Source organism: Cyanistes caeruleus, chromosome 1 (genome assembly GCF_971803275.1).
Source record: "Cyanistes caeruleus chromosome 1, bCyaCae1.hap1.1, whole genome shotgun sequence".
Taxonomy (NCBI): Eukaryota; Metazoa; Chordata; class Aves; order Passeriformes; family Paridae; genus Cyanistes; species Cyanistes caeruleus.
In genome coordinates, this window is record NC_141701.1 from 60,449,916 (window position 1) to 60,457,770 (window position 7,855).

Here is a 7,855-nt window from a genome sequence, read left to right on the forward strand (position 1 = left end):
GTTTTGCTCTTCTTTTGCAATGAATAAAAATGTGTGTTTGTTTCCTGTATGATGGCAAATTTGTAATTCAGACATTTGTCATGGAGACTGACTGATGAGTAATGAAGTCTAGTCCCTTCTAATCTAGTCTGAATTGAATATTTGATCGTGAAGAGAGCATTTGCATCACAGTCCGTGTCACTTCCCAGAGGTTCACTTGATTTGAAGACATGAATTCTTGGGAGGTTTTTCCAAGCTCAGAATTTTACTGGAGACTCTTCTGTTATATACATTCAGATCTTCATCAAATGGCCAGGGTTCAAGGAACAGCTGTAGCCTTGTAGCCAAGTAGATAAGGTGTTTCCATTTATTTTAAGAGGCCACAGGTTTTGTCTCAAGTTAATAGTGAAGACTTCTGAACCTGTTTGGCTTTGTATGGACTTGTCTTGGGCTACTGATAAATTTATTTTAGCTTATTTACCTGTATTAGGGTATAACACCTAATCTTACATATTTTTTGTAACTAGAAGATATTAATAACAAGCATTTATTCTCTGTAGAATGAACTGTGTATGACTGATCCTGGAATAAAGCACCTTATGGGTTACAGGGACAGGATGATACCAGAGGCCCCAGGGCTCTGAACAGCTCAACAGAGGTCCCTTGCAAGCAACTGAAGAAAGATAATCTTTAGAAATGGGCAAAACCAGTTAAGGATAACAAAAGAACTAATGCTAAGTATCTGACATATTTAGAACACGCCATATATAACAATGCACATGTGTAACATAGAGCTGGAGAAGAGCAAGGAAAGAGTAAGGTGCAGAGGGTGCTAGAAATCATGTAAAAAGGATTCCAAGCAGATTCCAAGTAGAGAAGGAAGAAACCATCAACATCATACTGGCAAAAGACTTAAATACTAGGAACTCATCGTTCCTCTCCCCCTGCTCTGAAGCTGTCTTTGTTAAGACCCAGAGTGCAATGGAAAGGAAAGCACACCACCAAAAAAATGGGTTGGTATTTTCTGGGCATAGTGACCACAAAGTGATAGAGTTTTCAACTGTGGTGAAGTTAGGAGTGGTCCCAGCAGAACTGCCACCTTGGACTTCCAACAGGCAGACTTTGGCCTGTTTAGGAGATCAAAAGGCAGTTCCTGCTTGACCAACCTGATCTCCTATGACAAAGTGATACACTTAGTAGATGAGGGAAAGGCTTATCTATCTAGACTTTAGTAGAGTGTTTGACACCATCTCCCGCAGCATTATCCTGCAAAAACTGGCTGCTTGTTGCCTGTATTGGTGAAGCTTTTGCTGGGTAAAACTGCCTGGATGCAGGCCCGGAGAATTGTGCTAAATGGAATTACATTCAGATGGTGGCTGATCACAAGCGATGTTCTTTGGAGCTCAGTATTTGGGACCAGTCCTGCTTAATATCTTTATTAATAACCTGGATGAGGGGATTGAGTGCACCTCAGTATATTCGGAGACATTACCAAGTTTAGGTGGGAGTTGATCTGCTGAAGGGTAGGAAGGATCTGCAGGTGGACCTGGTCAGGACAGGCTGGATTAATGCTGAAGACAGACTGAAGACAACTCCATGAGGTTCAACAATGAGAATGTAACAACCCCAGGTAGTGCTCCAGGCTGGGAGTAGAGTGGCTGGAAAGCTGCTCTACAGGAAGGGACTTGGGGGTGCTGTTTGACAGCAACTGGGCATGATCCAGCATGTGCCCAGGTGGACAAGAAGGCTGATGGCATCCTGGCTTGTGTCAGAAATAGTGTGGCCAACAGGACAAAGGAAGTGATTATCCTGCTCTACTCAGCACTGTTGAGGCTGCATCTCAAATCCTGTGTTCAGTTTTGGGCTCTTCCCTTCAAAAAGGAGATTGGGGTGCTGTGGGTGTCCAGACAAGGGCAACAAAACTGATGAAGGGTCTGGAACACAAGTCTTATGAGGGTCAGCTGAGGGAACTGTTGTTGTTTAGCCTGAAGAGGAGGAGGAGGATCAGGGAGGACCTCATCACTTTCTACAACTCCCTGGAAGTAGGTTGTAATGAGGTGGGGATTGATCTGTTCTGTCATGTTTCGAGTGCAAGGATCAGTTGAAAGTACCTTAAAATTGTGCTAGGGGAGGTTCAGGTTAGGTATTAGAAACAAACCTGTCACTGAAGGTGTGGTTAAGCACTGGAAAAAATTGTCCAGGGTGGTGATAGGATTGCTGGTAGGTAGGAAGTGTTCAAGAAGCATCTGCATGAAGCTGTCGTTTTGGGTTAATGATTGGATGGGATGATCTTTACGCTCTTCTCCAACCTTAATGATTCTGTGATGCTAAAATGTTTTTGTATATACAATTTTAAGTAATATAATTTGAACTGTGGAGCATTAGTGTCATTGTAACTGGATAGGTAATTCTTTCATTAGACTTCAGCTGCACTCACAGTAAGATCATGGCTTTGTATATGTGGTGTGTTCCCTTTGCCCTTAACTTTTCAAGTTTATCAAACTGATGGGAATTCAAGCAGCCTATAATAACAATAATAACCACAATAATAACAATGTCTATAATATAATAATGCAATTATTTGGTAGCAAAGGTTAGGGAACAGTCATGAACTGTGTATCCCTGACTGATGCAAGGTAGCAAAAGTACCTTGGGGTGGCCTGTCATGAAGGGGTACATGCCCACCTTTTGCTATGCCTAGCTGGAGCAAATGAATCCATTTCCAGAGATTTATTTTTTCAGAAGAGGGTAAAGGTGAAAGTTGTACTCAAGGAAGGAGTGTTGCTCTGTCTGAGAAGCCCTCATCCTAGAGAGGCAAGCTATATGACTTTTTTGAGTCTTTAGGAAAACACAGCTTACACACTCCTCTGGATGACACTACTGGATTTAGCCTTCATGTACTTAACCCAAATACACTGAATATGTGGTTTAATTTATGAGATATTTGGGGCTGTTTCAAGGAGTCATCATCCTCTGATAGCAGTATTTGCCGTCTTTCAAGATAACCTTTAAGTGCTTCTAGAGTCAATCTGGTTAGGTCTTGTGAAGTCTTCTGCTGTTGAGGCTTCTAAGGAAGAAGAAGGAAACCCATTAGATTTAGAGCTTATTATTTTGTCTAGCACTGTGTACAGTGATTCAGGTAAAACAGTCATCACACTTCAGAAATTGTACCAAGAGAGCTTAGCTTGGGAGCAGGTCTGTGAAGGAATGTGTGATGGTATTTAAAGGAGAGCATCAAAGACAGAGGAAATTACTGCTGCTACTGTGTTGTTTTTAAAGATTGGAGAACAAGCCACACAGATATTAAGAGAAACTATTGTAAGCCATAGGCTGTTTTCTGTGAGGCCAAAATGCAATCCCTACAATTCAAACTGCTCTTCATATGTGTGAAGGACAGATTTAGACCCACGAGGGAAAGAAAAGCTGTGAAGAAGAGGAGGAGGGCTAACAGCTTACTTCTTGGCTGTTAACATTGAATAATTAAGCACTAACAGCCAAAAGGAAAGCTGTTGTTTTCCTAGTCCAAATACCCAGCCAGGAATAAAACATTAAGCAGCTATAGAAATGATGTCTTTCATTTTCTTTTCATAAAACAAATGACTAAGTTAAACAACATATACTTTGGATAGATGGAATATAAGTGTATTTCATATAGCCAGAATTTTAATTTCAGGAATTTGTGCTTTGCATTTCATGGGTAAACTGAACATGACGTACTGACTTTTTTCCCTTAAAATTCGTTGTGCATCAGTGGAAATAAAGGGCAGTATCTAGAATGCTAAAGCTTTAAACCGTGACCACTTTATGGTAAAGAATTCCCTAAAGTTCTTGTGTGTACCAAAACTTACCTGTTTTGTTTTTTTCCAGCTGTGTTAATTGGTTCAAAAATTTTGTTGTTTACTAACCTTGTCCTGCTTCTGGAAAGCATTAGTCCATGCTTTTACTGATGGACGGTCCGAAGGTGTGGCATTAGGCTCTGGCCCCTGCCACTTTTATAGTCTTTTTACAAAGGTTGACCTTTCTAGAAGTTCTCAACCTGCAGTTTAAGCCTACCAGAGTGGAGCATAAAACAAGTTTTTTACTGGTAGATTTTCCTGGGTCTAAAGTGAGGATTGTAAAAATTTGAGTGAAACGGAGACACCACATTCATGATTTAAGAGTACAACCCATACCCATTCACACGTTTTATACTGTAAGAAAACTCAGTGGGGAAAAAAAAGCCTAAGAAAAAAAGACATATGAAATGAAGGAGATATGGCATTCAGCATGTCTGACAGAAGAAATAGCCCCCAGAGCCAGAAAATTGTCATCAGGTAGCAGTGATATCAGTCTAGAGCTCCTTCCAGCTTTGGATCACAGGGCCCATCAGCAGAGCTCCCTGTATACAGCACCCCTTCACAGTCACTCGTCAATCAAACAACTCTGAAAATAAAGACCACATGTCATCAAATTTGTGGAATTCTTCTCTTCCTGTTTATGCAAGAGCTGCCAGATCACTTATGTTGCTGCAGCAGCTTTCTGTCCTCAGAGAGGTGGGTGATTTTCATTTCCTAGTGTCAGCGTAGATAAGTCCTTTCCCTTCTGGTGTGAAAATTAAATGTTGTTGTCAGACAGTTTCATGCTGCACAGGACACTGAGGACCTTTGTAGGAATGCAAAGGCGTTAGCTTTGAAATGGTGTTTATTCACCTCTGTAAAGACCCTCTGCCACCACAGATAGGGAGGAATAGAAGGATGGATCCAGAAAACCACGTTTGCCTGCGGAAAAGCCTTTAGACTTGTTTGTGTTGGTTAGATTCAAGCACTGGAACTGGCAAGTTGACCCAAAGATGCAATGTATGCTTGTGTGAAGGCCACAGGAGCAAAGCAGAGAGGCTGTTGACCTGCATTAGCTCTTGAAGTGTTACTAGAGATCGGCATGTCATTTGGCCTGGGCCAAAGATGTGAAAGAAGCAGTGCTCATGCTTTTATGGGAAGGCTTACTGCTTGTCAGTGCACAGTTTACTTTCTCAGGTGCAGCAGAAATGGGAAACAACAGTCCTATTTCAGTGAATTGTCACCTGTACATAGTTTACTCCTGCTCAACATCGGCAGAGGTGCCATAAAAAGTAGAGATCACTCCTTGTAGTAACCATCACTCCTTGGAAAAGGTTGAAAATGATATTAAAAACCTCCAGAAATAGCAGTAGTTTTGCTGGCGGATTTCCCAGCAGACCATATGTCGACCTTTTCTGGTCAATGTAAAATCCACAATCAGCTGTTACTGGATTATTGCCCCACCTCAGATGTATCCCCTCCATGTTTTGCTCTCTTGCTGATGCCACCTTGCCACCCTTTCCAACTGGCTTCAGGCTCCCTTTGTGTGACCTTTTGCTCACAATGTGTGTTCTCAGAGAAGCCATCACAGGCTCTCAAAGCACTGTCTCAATGTTCCCCACGGCCAGGATATCATTTGTTCCTCTGCATTGCCTGGGCTAGGGCCCTGTTTTTTTGGTGTTGCTTGGCCGATCTTAATTTTTTTTTTCATAAAGCCTTCTTTTGATGAATGCTAGGTTTCTTTCTTTGATTATCAGACGAACATTCCCTTCCTCTTCCACATCTGTCTGTGTTTTCATTCTCTTTAACATAAGAGACAAATTTCAGAGGGTTTTCTACCCTCCTGGGCCAGAAAGACAACCTGATGCCTCTTCTTTGCTGGTCTCTACTCCATATGCTGAAGAGGAAAGCTTTGTATATTTTTTAATGTTCTCCCATAGCATTAATTCTTTATATCCAATATGAATTATTGGCAGATTAACAGCAATCTGGAAAAACAGATGGTGCTTTCCAGACCTCCCTCCTCCTTCCCTGTCATGGTTGAAAGGAAACTAACATTAATTCAGCCCCAGCCTTCAGTGAGAGTGCAGGCCTACTCAGTGTGCCAGGCTGCCAGATATTTACGTACAGCTTTATCTCATGTACGTACGTCCTATTTCTTCTAGATATAGAAAGAAACCTCTAATATATATATATATATATATATATATATATATATATATATATATATATAAGTGTTTTTATAATGTGCCAAAATGTTATCTATAGTTACAGATGCAAATATAAAACCACCACTTAACTACGTCCATGTCTAATCTATATATTATTGGCTCTGCATTTGTGCTCCTAAATAGATGGAAGCGTATTCACAAAAATACATATATACATATGTATATGTATACATATGTGTATACATGATACATCAGGTGTGTGTTTCCTAAATCCATTTGGCATCAATATTAACATTTCTCTGTGGAAACTCTAAATTAAGTCTGATTGAAGGTTGTTTTTATGGCTTGGAATGGCAAATGTCCACCAGCTACTGGTTATTCACAAATGTTTTCCCTGGCTAGAAACAGATCCTTGTATCACTTTCGCTGCACAGTTGCACTATGTCCTGGCTTTATGTATCATGTTTGGCACTATTTCAGTCTTTCTCTGCTGGACGACACTCTTCAAAGATTTCTTGTCAAGAAAATTAATCGTGCCAGTTGTGTGTATGACTTCTCCCTGTACCACCAGTATTATTTGTCACCAATTGTACTCTTTAACAACGGGTAAGAACTAATATACCTCAAGATCTTTCTTCAAACTTCTTCCAGGAAAACATTAATTTTTTTAACAATTCTGTCATTTCATAGGAGTAAGATTAGTGAGAGATGCACTGAAACCAACAAATAATTAGCAAGTAATACATACACATGTATATACACATTGATGTGCAGAGGTTTCAGTCTGAGACACGTAATGTCTTTTTGGCAGATGCTTTCCCTTTGTTTTCTGTAGTTTATATTTTGACTATCTTTTCTCCCAGCCTACAATTAATAAAGCCAGTCACCACAGACCATGAAATTCTTTCTTCTTTTGCATACTAATAACCTGTGCTGTCTGTAAGAAGGGTTTGGATGGAAACCTCTTCAAGGCAGAAAGGATCCATAGCACTGGTTAATGAAGCCTGTGGCACCCTCTTAAATTCTGCACTTCTACACCACTTACAATATTTATTTTTTCAGGTTTTTATGAAAAATACTATTTAGTCACTTGATCACAGCTTCCTTACATTGAATAGCAAGAGGCCACCTTGCCAATGAATGAATCTTTGATGGAAAGCACTGCAGGGAAAGAATGTCAACTGGGATGTGGTAGAATTGTGTGAGGTTTTGTTGTGCTTTACTTTGGTTTTGTTTTTCTGTTTCATTTTTCACATTTTGGATGTTTGGAAGTATCAAGTACTACTTAAAAAGTTACGGTGTTTTCCTCCATCCATGTGCCAGGGCCATCTCACTCAAGGTCAAGCATATCAGTGAGAAGTTTACCAAGAGAATCTGGAGGTCTGTGATGAAAAGCAGAATTTATTTATTACTAGTGGCTTCTGGTGTCATTTCAGACTGTTTCATGCTCATCATATAAACAACCCCTTGCATTTACTCAGCTATATACTTATATTCCAAAAGGAGTAGCATATGGTACGAAAACCAGATGCCCCTGCCCACATAAAAGCTCTATACATTTGTTTGAATGTAGTCAGGAAACAGTCACGATCTTCTTCCCACTCTCAGAGGAGTCAGCTGAATGCAGCCAAGACCCTGTTTAGCTCTCAGTGACTACTGGTGTTGCCTAAGCTGTCCTGGGGGATAATGGGATGGACTGTCTTGTCTCATGGGAATGTTTCACCATGAGAACTGAACTTTCTATACTCTGTGAATTAATTCTCTCTACTGAGATAGTTTTTGCTTCCCCTACAAGGCTATCTGGATTCCTCCACAGAAAATTTTAACTCCATCCTTCTCTACCTCTGTATTTCATTCTTTGCTTCTGTGGAGTAGTTAACATCATTAGGA